Raw genomic sequence first — 15,325 nt, 5'->3', positions numbered from 1 at the left:
AACTTTATATATAAGCTGCTCTTTTTCTATACTGTATACCAAAATGTTCATCTTATTTGGTGTTTGCTACCTAAGTTTAAAATATTTTAAAATTACAAGAAAAATAAGTTTGGCCCCAGAGAACAGATATGAGAATGTAACACCTGAATTTATTTGTAGAGGCATGGGATACTATGGCTATAGAACCTGCATATGTCAGATTGTATTGTTTTTATTCAGCTATGGATTTTTTTCCCCTTTTTTCTTTTTTGTTGTAAGAAATAGCTCTCTGATAAAAGACAGAGATATATGCTGATAAATAAAGGTAATAAATCATAAAAGCTATCAATTTAAAAAAAAAGAAAGAAAAAATAACATATTTAAGAGGAGAGAGAAACAAGGAAGGTCTTTATTCTCCAAACATTGATAAAATGACTCATGGAAGCTATAGGGTGAAAGATCATCTAGTAAGAAATAGAGGAAGAAAAGAAGAATAACAGTAGTTGTTGATTCCTTACACTGGAATACTGAGGCAACTATTTGTCAACCTCTTAACAGTGAAGAGATCTATTGTCTCTCTCAGCATGCATCCAAAACATAATATAAACCCTACCAATACCTTTCAAAATAGATAAACACTATCCCTTTTTGGTGTTTCATGTCAGCACAAATGAAGCTGCCAAAAGGAACCATAATTTTGAAATCTTAGGGGAGAAAAAAAGCACATGGTGAATTCTAGTTGTGTTTTTCTTATTCTTATCTATTGAAGACAAGAGGTGCAAGAGAGATTAATTTGGAAAGTGAAGACCTGTCTAAAAGAAGATAGCATCAGTGAATAAAATGTCAATTTCTGGCACAGATTAAAACACAAATTTTGGACAGAGATGTAACATGTCCCACAATAACTGGGAAGAATGTGCTTACCAGGTGTCTTGTAAAGATAATCAAGGAGGTTTAAACTAAAGGTGTTAAACTAATGCAAAACTTCTGGGCCTGAACCAAATTAAAATGTAATTGAGAAATGTATAACAAAATAAAAATATCATAAAATACGTTTAATTTTGTTTTTCTATGTCAATATACTATCTGTAGAGATCCTTTCTATTTGAGTTTGACATCACTGGCTTTAACCAGAAAGAACAAAAGAGGTAGAAGACTATTAATGTACATCTACTAAGTTAAATAAAAGTAGTTTCAAAGAAGGGAATAGTTGAAACATCTACAAGTGCATAATAAATGTACGCAAATTCAAGATAAAAATTCAAGAAAAGTACCAATAGTAATAATAGTCTCATATACAAATATATATGCATATATATAAATGTCCCATATTTCATTCCCTATAATCATATGTTATGAAAATATATATGTTTATATAGGCCATATACATAAATGCCCCCAATTTAGTGAACAAACAAAAAGAACTACAGGTCTTAATTCAAGGAAGCAAATTTGAACTCATAAGTGTCATTAAGACTTAGTGGAATGAAACATGATTGGACCATGATATAGATTGGTGGGTTTTCTTTTTTTAATTTCTGTTTTATTCTGAACTTCACAAACACTAATGTTTCCAGGTACAAAGTAGAACAGAAAAACAGAATTATATGTGAAACTAGAATTCTCCATTAGATATAAATTGGGGTTTTTAGGTATATAACAAATTCAACATGTTACTTTCAAAGCTGCCTTGCTCTATTTCCTTTTAAACTTCATTCTGTTCTTTGATAAGCATTTTTTAAAATAAGCTTCTTTCTTTTCTTTTTTTCTTTTGTCCACAGTATGACTAGCTACTTATTCCCCTCCAAATCAACTCCCAAATGAAATAAGAAAAAAAAAAACCAATAAAATAAAATAAAAACTTGTAATATATATAACCATAGTCTGCTAAAATGCTAAATCTAAAAATGTAAATCTTATTCTATATATCTTGAGTTCATCCTGCTATTAGAACTTATTCAAAAGAAACAAGATAAGTAAAAGGGAGAGCAGGGGAGTGTTAACTTTATATTTTAATACTAGGAAATTCAGAAAATGGGGTAGAGGGAAAGAGGAAGAGTGGAATAAAAAGCAGTTGGGTAACAATCAATGAAGCCAGAAACAAGTAATTTTTATTATTCAAGACTTCTTAAACTTTTTCCATTGGTAACTCCTTTTTGCCCAAGAAATTTTTATATGACCCCAAGTATGTAGTTATGCAAATCAAACATTACTGATAATAAATCATAATTTCACAATTTCCACATTCAGTTAGAAGACCCCATATGGGGTCATAAACCTCAGCTTAAAAAGGTGGGATATAGATCACCTGGGCAAAGAAGAGGAAATAGAGGCATAATATAATTCTGTTGAAGGACTTCAATCATCCATGTTCTCATTCATCCCTCCATCCTTTCCTCCTTCCCTCTCTTCCCATCTCTCTCTTTGCCCCATTTCCCTTCCTCCTTCCCCCTTCTCTCCCCCCTCTCTCTCATTTTCTCTCTTCCAGCCCTTCTTTCTCCATCATCCCCACTCTCTCTTTTCTCCTCTCCCTTTTTTAGTATCCCTTTCTGTTTCTGTATTTCTCTATCTTGCTGAATCTGTTTCTGTCTGTCTCTCAATTTTTGTCTCTGTCTTTCTCAACATCCCCCTCCTGTTCTCTCTTTTCCCTCTCTCTCATTTTCTTTCCTTTATTCTCACATCCCATTCTTTCTCCTTCTCTCTATCTCTCAATTTATCTTAGGGATAATTTCATCCTTCAAAAGGTGGTGAACAAGGGAAAATTCTATGTGGAATCTTAAATCTCATCTTTTACAGAAAACCTTTGTCAAACCTTTTTGATTTTAATGTTGTTTCTCTGCTAATTACTTCCTAGGTGGATAAATATATAATGTTTGGATAAATATGTATATAGTTTATTTTTAATCTATTTATTTGCATGTGATCTCCTCTATTAGACTGTAAGATCCTTGAGGGGTTTTGCCTCTTTTTGTGCCCCCAGCAAAATACCACAGTGCCTGCCATGTGGTAGGCACTTAATGTTTATTGTTCTGATTCTCTGTAATAAACAAGGATTGATTGGTAGATACTAAATTGAAATGATGGGGGAAATAATCATTCTCTTTTAGAATTTGTCAAAGAAAATAAGAGGAAATCTGGCCATAGTCTGACATGCCTCTTAGATTTTGGGAAAGCAGATTTTAAAAGATTCAGAGGAAAGATAAAGTTCTCTGAACTAAAATGTTATAAGGGAAATTACTGCAGAAGGCATAGGAAGTGCTAAAGAATAAAATCCTGCAAATATAAAAGAAAAACAATTCCTATGAGGAGAAAACATATTTGTTTGAAGTGACCAATGTGGATACATAGGGAACTCACCACCTAACTTAGATTTTTAAATGCACAGAATTGGAAGAAGCAAGGACAGGTAATAGAATGAATGTAATAGTATGGTACAATCCTAAAAAGAAAAAAATGTCAAGACTTCTAAAGCAGAGAATGAGCTATGTCTGGTGAGAAAAGCCAAGAACAACAGTATGTGATTTTTTTTTTTTTTTAGCTATGTTGGGAGAAAAGGGAGAATCAGAGAAGGGACAGGACTTTTGCTTGAGCTGGATGGGATAACAACTGATAATAAAGCTACTTAGTTCTTATATTGCTTTTGTTTCAGTTTTCTCTACCAAGAATGACTTTTGTTCTTAAAATGATACAATTAATATGATTAACAGGAAGTTGATGCCCCTATTAAGTTAGGAGTTAGTATGAGAGCACCAAATTGTCCTTGATGATTTCAAATTACCTCACCCAAATGAATTACACTTTTGGATAGTCAAAGTACTCATAAATGTGATTTTGCCACCACTTTTAGAAATATTTGAAAGCTCATTGATTAAAACAACAAAGTAAATGTATAAAAATAACAATGCAAAATAATAGAATACTTCCATCACTTTTGCGGAATTGAGACAAAAGATACATAGATATAGAACAAAGCAAATGTCAAAAAAAAAATTATTTACTGATCAATTTTGCCAATTTTTTCTCTTTCTTTAAAAAATGGATATTATGTATACTTATTTTGTATTTAATTTATACTTTAACATATTTAACATGTATTGTTCATGCTGCCATCTAGGGGAGGGGTTGGGGGGAAAGGGGAAAAATTGCAACAAAAGGTTTGGCAATTGTCAATGCTGTAAAATTACCCATGCATATAACTTGTAAATAAAAAGCTATTAATTAAAAAATGGGGAAAAAATGGATGTTATAGGGTATGGCTCTGAGAGGGAAGGAATACAGGAGGGATTTGAGCAATGTAAAAAACAAAAGATATTAATAAAATTTATTTTTTTTAAATAGAAGGATAATGAAAAGAGGGAAAGTATCACAAAATTAGAGAAAGGCAAATGTTCTGATTCCCCTCCCCCAAAAAAACAAAAGTTTGAGAATACAGACTATAAAGTATAAGTCATTAAACTTGATTTTGATTCCTAGGAAGATTCTAAAATTAATCATTGAAAAGATTCCAAAAAAAAAAAAAATCTAAAAGGGGAAAGGAACATTAGAATAGGAAATACCAGAGGACCCTCATTTCGATTTTTGTCAGGATTTAAATGAGGGGCTCATTGAAGTTCTGACTATAGTTCATCTAAATTTTAGCAAAGTTTTTCATAAAGTATTTCATGCTATTCTTGTGGAAAAGTTGAAAAGATATGGATTAGATAACACTACAACCCAGTAGATTCAGAACTGATTAGACTAGCCATGACTAAAGATAGGTGTTAAAGATTCATTTTCAAGTTTGCCAGAAGTCTTTAATGGAATACTCCTAGGGATCTGTGCTTAATTCTATGATGTTCACCATTTCCATTGATGATTTAGATAAAGGTACAGATATTATGCTCTTCAAGCTTGCAAATGTTGGCAAAATTGGGAGAAAAGCTAATACTAGAAAAATAAATCAGCTCTGTTTAGCAACAGGAGAATCAAATGATAGAGGAGCTCTAATTCAACTATGAGATTTCCTACCTCTTTTCAATGTTGGAGTATAATCTTAAATCATTCCAACACTTTATAATAGAAACCAAATTTGCACTCTTCACTTGGGATGATGGGTGGGATGGATATAAACACTTGGTTTATTATGGGAGTGATGAGAAGGGTACTTTGAAGAACTTAGAATTGCATAAGCACATGAACTTTACTGGATCCAATATATAAAAAGAAAAAAATTAACCTAAACTATCTTATTGGCCTTTTCTAATAGACTTCAAGCATTGACTCATTTTAAAGTTAGCTTCTCTCTCCCTTCTCCAGAAGACTGGAATTCTAAAATCTCAGTAATTCAGTTTTCAAAATCATAGATATAAAAGCTACAAACTTTAAAAAAAAAAACAAAAAAAACTATGAAGCTAGAAAGGCCTGAGAGCCATTCTTCATCTAATCATTATATAGTCCCTCACTTTCCTCATGCCCCATGGCAATCTGATAGCTGAAATGGAAACACAGGAGAAAAATACCTATTCTAAAGAAGGAACAAACAAGAAGGAGATTTAGGTGACCCCTTTAAAGGAATTCTTGTTTTTGCTTCTGTTGACAAAGGTTGCCAGTGCCTCAGTTCCAGCATCCCACTCCCTCTTGGCAAGGACACAGGAGACACTGCCGGAAATAAGTGCAAGCTTTAGTATGCCTCCCTGCTGATGAAAAAAATATTTCTTGATTTTTCTTTCTTCCTTTTCCCTCTGGAAGATGAGAGTCCCTTTCTCATACCCTCTATAATCAAATCTTCAAAGCTATCTAAAGACTTAAAATCTTTGAGCTAAAATTAGGGGACTAGTGAACTTTTACATAACTCTTTTTTTATAACTATCTAATTGACTATTTACCTCTACATGTATATAACGACTTTAATATGCATTACTGGATAGTCATTTCCTATATCTAATTTTGACCTTATCAGCTTCAACTTAAATTTAATTTTTCTATTTCTATCCTCAGTAGAAAGAAGAAAAGAATTAAGGAAGGAAGAATTCATTAAGTGTCTACCTTGTAAATCATTTTGATCCTCATCTCCACCCTGGGAAGTGGGTACTATTATTATTCCCTTTTTAGTTAAGGAAACTGAGACAGACAGAGGTGTAAGTGACTTGCCCAGAGTCATACAGCTTCTGTGTTTAAGGCTGCATTTGAATTTTGGTGTTCCTGATTCCAGACTCAGTGCTTTATCCACTGTAACAGATGTAAGACATTTGGATAAATTTGCTCCCACCTTTAATCTTAATATCAAGTGCCCAAGAAAACTTTTCTTTCCTTATCTTTATACAATAACCTATCTCAAATTGGAGTTGAAATGGTTATTACCAAGAATTCAGGGACAGAGCTCAAGTAGAAATTGCAACTTTAGTAAACAGCTAAATTCTTGACCTGCAGAAATTCCGAAAGAGATTCTCAGACTAGGAAGAATCCCAAGTGCATAGCCAGAAAAAAAAATCCAAGGTTTAACGATAAGATCTTGGCAGAACAGATGAGACATACTGATGCATGAAGTACAGCTCAGTAGGATAAGCAAGTTAAACAGGATAGACTGTGCTGTTGTCAAGGCTCAGTGAGGATCTAAAAAGAAAACAGTTATTGGGTTAAAAACTAGGACAGGAGTTTGGTGAATCCAGTTTGCATCCTAAGCTTGGAAGATGCAGTTTAGTAGAGGTTAAAAGTGACAAAGTCTTAACTGAAACGCATTGATATGGAACACAAGATAACTGGAAAAATTCTTTGATTTCTCACTTAATTTCCACTTGCCTAAATGTGTTCTATCTGGGTAAATCAGATGGCAGTATTTTCCACACACTTTGCTATGGAGGAATCATAATCCTTAGCTTTTTAAACATGTGTAACACTGGATTTTTAAGAAATCTGAAGGAGCTAATAAAATGTTGGATATATGATGGCTAGCAAGTCTCCATATTCTCCTCTCCTTTTGTGATATAAAATCTATTCTCTGGAAGGAAATATTAAAATATTTTCTAATTCTTGTACTAGTAAGCAATTAATTGGAGACAAGCATTGGCTAATTTTAGGCAATTCAAACTAATGCCATCTAGAAAACCTGATGGGCTTGAAGCATTGCTGAAATTTGAGAGCCAAAACCTAGAGTCTCTTCATTAAATGAGTAAAAATTATACATTCTCTCCACATAGACAAAACTGACTCTTAGGAAGAAACTGACAAAATATTGAAGGTTTCCACTGACCATTCAAAAGAACTGAGAATTGAGGTCAAAGATAAAAAAGACCTCAATAAATAAATACACAAATAAATAAAGGGGGGGGGGGAAAGCTGTGTGATTCTGGGCAAGTCACTTAATCCTAATTAACTCCAAAAAAGTGAGGTGGGGAGACCTCATATTCATCAAAATATTTATATCAGTACAAAGTAGATGTTCATTTAATGGAGGATTGCTAAACAAATACAAAGTGATCAAACATTACTAAACAGAAAGAAACAATAAATATTACGAATACAGGGAGGCAAGGCAAGACATAAATTGATACAAAGTTAAATCAACAGAACCAGGAAAAATATGTCCACAATGACAACAATATGTACAAAAAGAAAAATGACAAAACAAATCACAATTGAATGCTGTGTAATTTTAATGACTAAGCTTGATGGGGAAGAGAAGATATGAGAATGCACCTCTCTTCTAGGTATAAAATACAAAAAATGTTCCCAAACGTGTCTGATGTGTTTACCATTTGGGGGAACCTTCCGCCTCTTCTCTGACTCTTTTTTTCTTTATTCTTTGTTATAACAGATGGCTCTCTGAGTCCAAGAAAAGGGAGAAATATGTTAGGAAACGAAGATGATATAAAAATAAAAGATATTAATAATTTTAAATACAAAAACTAGAATTTAACATTTAAAAACAAAATAAAAAGAACTGGAATGTTTAACTTGGAGAAGATAAAAATTACAAGGATCATGATAGTTGTCTTCATATATTAGAAAGACCATCATGAGAAAGAAGTACTGTCCTCAATATAATTAGCCTTAGTGGAGAAAACTCAGAGCAATGGATGAAAGCAGATTTCTGTTCAATGTGAGAAAAAATTTCCTAATAATAGGCTGTTCAAAAGAGCCTCAGGATATAGGTTCACCTCTCTGTTTCCTATCACTGGAAAGTGTTCCAGAAAAGACTGAATAAACTTGTTTGGAATATCACAAAGAAGAGACAGTAGGGAGAAGTAGGTACAGCACTGAACTTTTCAGGGAAATCTGAAATCAGAAAAAAATCAGCCAAAGCCACTTTCTACTTGTCTGATTCTCTGCAAGACATTTAGCCTCTCTAAGCCTCAGTTTCCTCATTTGCAAAATGGGAATAATAATAGCACCAAGTACACACGATTTTTGTGAGGATCAAATGAGACAACATATGTATATATTGTAAAGCATTTGGCAAACCATAAAGAACTTTCTAACTAGTGTGCCTGCCAGTCTACTCAAGTGCAAAATGAACTCAATGACCTCTAAAATTATTTCCAACTCTAAAAATCTGTGATTCTATGATATGGAATCTGGGTAGATAAAGTCATATAGAAACAGGAAGCCCCCCCCCCAAAAAAAAACCACTAGAGAAAAAAACTAAGCCAGTTGGGAGGCTATAACAAGAATTCAGGGACAGGTAAAAATAGAGAGGAAAAGATAATATTTAAATGAAAATTTGATTGAATGTCTATGGGAGTAATTTATTAGATAAAGATGAAAGGGAGAAACAAAAAAATCCTCTAAGAAAGTTGTGATGCTATAGTCAGAAGCATTCCTCTGGAAAAGGAACAAATAAGGAGAATTAGGAATTCAGACCTGTTCAATTTAAGATGACAATATAATATCTGAGTGGTAGAGTGATATAGATATTAGTGTAACTGTGATGTAATGGAGTCCTCAAAATAAAGATGACAAATTAAAATGCATAAGTTTTCCAAAGGAGAAAAGATGGAAGGAGAAGAGAAGATGGCTTTGAGGAAAACCTATAATAAAGAGTGGAGAAAAGGAAAAAAAAAAAAAAAGACAGAAGTTGGGAGAAGGAAATAGTAGGAGAACCAGAGAGCACAGTGCTTTCCTGGAAGCTAAAAGGAGTTTCAAAAAGGAAGAAAGCATTAACAGAGTCAAATGAAGAGAGGTTAATAAGAATTCACATACTAGCTATGTTATTTAACCCTGACTATGAAGAAGGAGGAGGAGAGGAAGATGAGAAGGAAGAGAAGGAGGAGGAGGAGAAGGAGGAGGAAAAGGAGGAGGAAGAAGAAGAGGAAAAGGAGAAGAAGAAGAAGAAGGAGAATTCAGGCTAATCAATGAGTATATATATATATATGAAGTGTCTCTTATGAACACTGTGCAAGGACTAGGAATGCAGATTCATAAAATAAAACAACCTCCATTTCAAGGAGCCTATATTTTAATGAGAAAACAAGTATGTCTGTGTGTCTATATCTACATCTACACAAATATGAGAGGGTTACGTGTGAATTAAGGAGGTAGGGCACCAGCAATGGGAAAGCAAGAAAAGCTTCATGTAGAAGGCAGTATTTGAGAGGTATCATGAAGGAACAGAACAATTCTAAAAAGATGAGAAAGGAATACATTATCATTATGGGTATAGTCAGTTCAAAAGAAAAATGATGAAAATAGAGTATTGTGTATAAGGAACAATAATTAAATAAGTTTGACTAGATTTTAAAATGCAGGAGGGGGAATAATGTATATAGAGGATGAAAAGGTAGACTGGGTCAAGATTGTCAAGAACTTTGAAGGCCAATTTGGAGTATATATTTTATCCTAGATGCAATGGAAAGATATTTGAGTTTGCTGACTCAGAGAATTACATGGTGAGATCTGTGTTTCAGGAAAATCATCTTGGCTGCAGTGTGGAGGATGGCTTGAGGCAGAGAGACAAATTAGAAGGCCATTAAACTAAGGTAAGAAGTGATAAGAGCTTGAACTAAAGTCATAACAGAATCAGTTGAGGGTAAAAGGTATTTTGTAGGTAAAAATAGCAAAATATAGCAATTTTGTGTTTGGCAGCATATGGGCTAAAAGAAGATGAAAAGTTAAAGATAACAACAAAGTCAAGAACATGAAAGACCATAAAAATTATGGTACCTTTGGAAGAAATAGGAAAGTTTGGAAGAAGGATAGTTTTGAAAGGAAAAGGAAAGGATTTCATTTTCATGCTGAGTCTGAGATGTTTATGCAACATATAATTTGAAATGTCCAATAGGCAATTGTTAATGTGAGATTGAAGCCAAATAAAGCTCAGAGGAGAGACTGGAGCTAGATACACACACACACACACACACACACACACACCCCTACACGCATTGATACATATATACATTTTATTCATGTGTATAAGTGGTCCAGAAAGATATATAAATACACGTAACAAATAAATATATGCATTTATGTATTTGTAAATCATCTGCACAGAGGTAAATAAATAAAAGGTAATAATAAATTAAATTAAAAAGGTAAATAATTCAAATTTGGCTTCACATCATTATTAGTTATATGACTTTTGGCAAGTCATTCAAACTCTGCCTTTCTCAGTTTCTTCTACAGTAAAATGGGATTAATAGTGCCTATATCCCAAGGTTGTTTCTAGACCAAATGAGATAATACTTGTAAAGCACTTAGCATGGTGTCTGACCCACCTTCCTTCTTTTCTTCCTGCCTTTCTGCTTTCCTTCCTCACGAAGTGACTGAGAGAAAAATGTATAAGAGGAGAAGAAAAGAGGTCCCAAATCAGAACATTAGAAAATCACTGCAATTAGAAGGTATTATATGAATGATGAATCAGCAAAAGAGTCTAAGAAAGAGAGGTCAGACAGTAAGAAGAAAATTATGAGCATCATAAAAAGCTAGAAAGGAGAGGGTATCCAAGAGAAGAGACCAACAAAAAATGCAATAGAAAAGGCAAGAAGAATGAGAATTGGGAAAAGGACATTAGATCTAGCAAATTGATCATTCATAACTTTGGAGAACCATTAAAGAACTGAGAAATAAGTGGAAAATAAGTAGAGGCAATGTGTATAGTTAGATTTTTCAGGGGGCTTGATTAAGAAAGGAATAAAGAATATAGGATAACAGCTTAAGGGAATGGTATGGTCTATTAAAAATGTTTTTCTTTTAAAGATGGCAGAGGAAATAGACATGTTTGAAGTTGGTAGAGAAGTAGGTAGGGAGAAGATTGAAAATTAGAGGTGGGGTATGATTATTTGGATAATGTGCTGGTGACAAACATCACTGCTAAAAAGTAGGAGGGGGTGAGGTCAAGAAACTGGTAGAAGATTTAACCTTGGCAAAGAAAAAGGGAACTTCATCAATATAGAAGACTAACAGAAAAGAATAAAGAGTAGGGAGTTATATCATCTTTGATATGAGAAGGGAAGAGTTCACAATAGATGGTCTCAGTGTTATATAAGGTGCTCAACTGAGACTTTGAACTAAAATAGAAATAAACAGAGAAGACATTTATTAAGCTTTTATCATATACAAAGCACTATACCAAGGGAGAGGCCGTTGGATTTGCCATGTAAGTCATTAGTGGCTTTTCAAAGGATGCTGAAAAATACAACATACCCCATCTATTTTAACTATCTTTCCTGTACTTGATCCTAGTAGAATATAACCTTCTTGAGAGTAAAGGCTGCTTTTCATTTTTTTTCTTTTTGACTCTAGTACCTGGCACAATGACTTAACCAGAGTAGGTCCTAAATAAATGTTTATCTTACGTTTCTATTTGTATCCCCAATGCTATGCAATAGTGTTTTGCATGTGGTAAGAGCTTATTAAATGTTTTATTTCTTCACTCATCCATTGATGGATGAAAAAAAATGTTTATATCATTTGGAGCCTACAAATCATAATTTGAAAAATCCCAACTTGTTTCAATTTGTTTGAAATAGGTAAGACAATTTCTATGGTGGAATGACTGTGGTTAGAAAGTAGCAATTTGTTTAAATATGTGAATAATTAAAACACTACAATGAAAGCAGTATGTATACACATCCTTTGGGAATGGATACTATCAGAAAGTATTTTACAATATAGACTTAAAGAAGAAAATAAAAATTAGTTCAACTTTTGCATTATGAATGCATAATAAATATTCCATGGTGTCACTTGGGACAAATACAGAAATGTAATAAACGCCCACCAAATATTGATAGAAAACCAATGGAAAGATGAAAGGAGCCCTGACTGAAGAGAAAAGGGAACAGTGCCAGCAGAAAAAGAATGACGTATATGGCTATGATCGTGAGTATAGCTCTCAGTTCTCAATGCTAACTGAAAACCAATGACAATTCAGATCTAACCTTTCCAACATTTTAACTTTTAATAGGGCCGTAGAGTTAGACCTGGAAGAAACCTCAGGTGCTATGCAGTCCAATATGTTCATTTTACAGATGAGGAAACTGAAATCTAGAAAAGACACACAACTGATGAAAGTTGAAAATGGATTTGAATTCTATTTTTAAGGCTTAGTCAAACTAGATTTACTGTTCCTCTTCACTGTAAGATTTACTCAGATTATTTGGGCCACAATTTTATTATTTTTTAATACTTATTTTTCTTAGTTACATGTAAAAACAATTTTTTCTTTTAAAAAAAATTGTTTTTAAAACTTTGATTCCTCCTTCTTCCCTATATCACTCCCCTATTAAGAAGGTTCATGTGAAGTTGTGCAAAACATTTCCAAAAAAGTCATGTGCAAAAGAAAACATACATCTACAAACATACACACACACACACTCACACAAACCCTCAAGAAAAAAAGGAAAGTCTTGTTGTTGTTGTTTTTAAAGGATGCGATCAGTCTACATTTAGGCAATCAGTTCTTTCTTTGGCACTTTTCATCGTAAATTCTTCAGAAGTCATGGTCACTATCTTGTTGAGAATAGCAAAACCAAGATCGGTCAGCTTTGCTATTACTTTGTACACAGTACATTTTTCTTTGCTTGAATTTATAGAGGACTTTTCAGAGTTTTTCTGATAGCATCGTGCTCATTATTTCTTTTAGAATAACAATATAATTTTTTTCTTGTGATTCAGGCAACCTCAGGATTTGTAATTTTCTATTGCATTGTAATTTTTGAATCATAACTCCACCACTGCAACTTTACCCACTACCCACATGAAGGAGAAATTGGTCTAAAGGTTTAACTTTTTTCTAGTAATTAGCCCTACCTTTGTCAATCATCACCCATTTCCCAGAGATATCTCAATGATTTAAACTATTATAGTAATTTCCATTACTTGAAGGTTACTCTAATTGCCTGGGAACCTTTGTCTTGAAACTCAAATTACTAGGTTTGGCTGTGGTTACAGAGATTTCAGAAGGCGAGCTCCAAATGATATAATCAATAGTCTATAAGAAGACACACCTATATTTGATTTTGCTTTGCCACCTTGCCAATTGTTATTTTTTTTTAAATGACCCTGTCAGCCATCACTCAGGGTTTATAATCCTTAAGAGGCCATTGACCTAATTTATTGATTACTGCTAGCCTAATTAATAAACAGATAAAATAAAAATTAATAAACAGAACATTGTCTCTCAGTTTACCTTAATTTTCAAACACAATAGTTGATCACACAAGCAATAAGTGGCTGAAATAGGATTCAAATGTAACTTCTCTGAATATAATTTCAATATTCTTCCCACTATTTCATAAACCTCTTTTGTCTTTTAATTTTCCCCTTTGAAAAGAAAGTGACAAGCAAAGTCCTAGGAGCTAAATATGGATCTTGGAAAGAAAGAGCATCCTGATAGGAGCAGCATAGATTTTCTGAAAAAGTGACAAACTTACTGTGTATTTGCAATCATTTATGGCTACTCTGACAGTTTTTTTGGAGTCACAGGCTTTAGACTAGAAGTAATTGTGGGAGATCATCTAGTCTCTATTAGGGGAGAAAGAACTAAATACTCTAGGAAAGCCTTTTTTGAACATTCATGTTCCACGGTAGTGTTTCTAAAGGTAGGCATTCTTAGTAGAAGTGAAATAGGGACAACTACCAGTGACTTCTGACTTACTTACAAAAAAAGTTAAAGATCCCCAAGGGAAGTTGAGAGAATAAAACAAATGAGATGGATGAGTATCCTGAAGAGAGTTATGGTTCAAAGATCCATGCCCAAGATATGGCAGTGATATCTTTGGGTTGGGATGTTTTCTGAGAAAAAGGGCTCAAGAACACCCTTTCCTTTTCCTTCTCCTCTCTGTGATCCAACAAGTATGGTTTATCCTAGTGAAGTTTCCTTGATGTCCCAGATGTCCATGAATGAATAAAAGGGTCAATGAAGGGACAAGATGTAGTTCAGAGTAGATGGAGTGGATGAAAAGGAGAGAAAGCTAAATTACTCTACTCTTATTTTGCTTCTGTTTTCTCTGACAAGGAAAATGAGAAGGATAGAATAAAAGTGATTAGTAGAGAATGAAAACTCAAGATTAGTGGTCAGGAGGTAAGAGAACACCTAATTGCTCTCAGTGAGTTCAAGTTGCTACATCTGGCTGAATTTCTAAGGTGCTGAAAAAACTGGTAGATGTGGATGGCTAAGAAAGAGTATTTGACAAATTTTTTCAATTCTCAGGAAGGGCAAATATTGTCTTCATTTTCCAAAAATTAGTAAGGGGGTGGTGTCTGTGAACTATTAAACAGTAAGATGTATTTCTATTTTAGAAAAAAATTCTACATTAAACAGAAAGTAAACAGATTGATAAGCTTTTGTAGAGGAATACAGTGGTCACAAAAACCATAATGGCTTCATCAAGCAAAGGTTATGACAGACTAACTCCATTTCCTTTATTGAATGAGTGACTAAATTGTTAGAATAGGGAAATGCTATATTTTATTTAAGTTTGCTTTAGCATATTTATTTAAGTTTCAGTAAAACATTTGGCCAAGTGCCTTATACTACCTTGCAGAAAAGGTTGTGAGATGTGGGCTAAATGGGAGTCCACTTAATGGATTTGAAACTACTGAATTTCTTTTTTTTTTCCCCTCTCTTTTTTTTTATTTTTAAAACTTTTTATTTTCAAAACATGTGCATGGATGAAACTACTGAATTTCCATATCCAAAAAATAGTCATTAGTAAATCCATGTGAACTTGGAGAGAAGTCTCAGGTGGGTTAGCTAGATTTTCCTTTCAGCCTGTGCTGTTCAGCATATGAAGGCATAGAAAGTATGTGTGTCATATTTGAAGATGACATGAAGCTTTAAGGAAGAGTCAATACATTGAATGGCAGAATTATCATCTAAAAGAGACTGCCATTACCTTAGGACAATAAGTCACATTAAAAAAGAGTCTAA

Source organism: Antechinus flavipes, chromosome 2, assembly GCF_016432865.1.
Source record: "Antechinus flavipes isolate AdamAnt ecotype Samford, QLD, Australia chromosome 2, AdamAnt_v2, whole genome shotgun sequence".
Taxonomy (NCBI): Eukaryota; Metazoa; Chordata; class Mammalia; order Dasyuromorphia; family Dasyuridae; genus Antechinus; species Antechinus flavipes.
The sequence above is the reverse complement of the archived record's forward strand: the minus strand, read 5'-3'. Positions refer to the sequence as shown.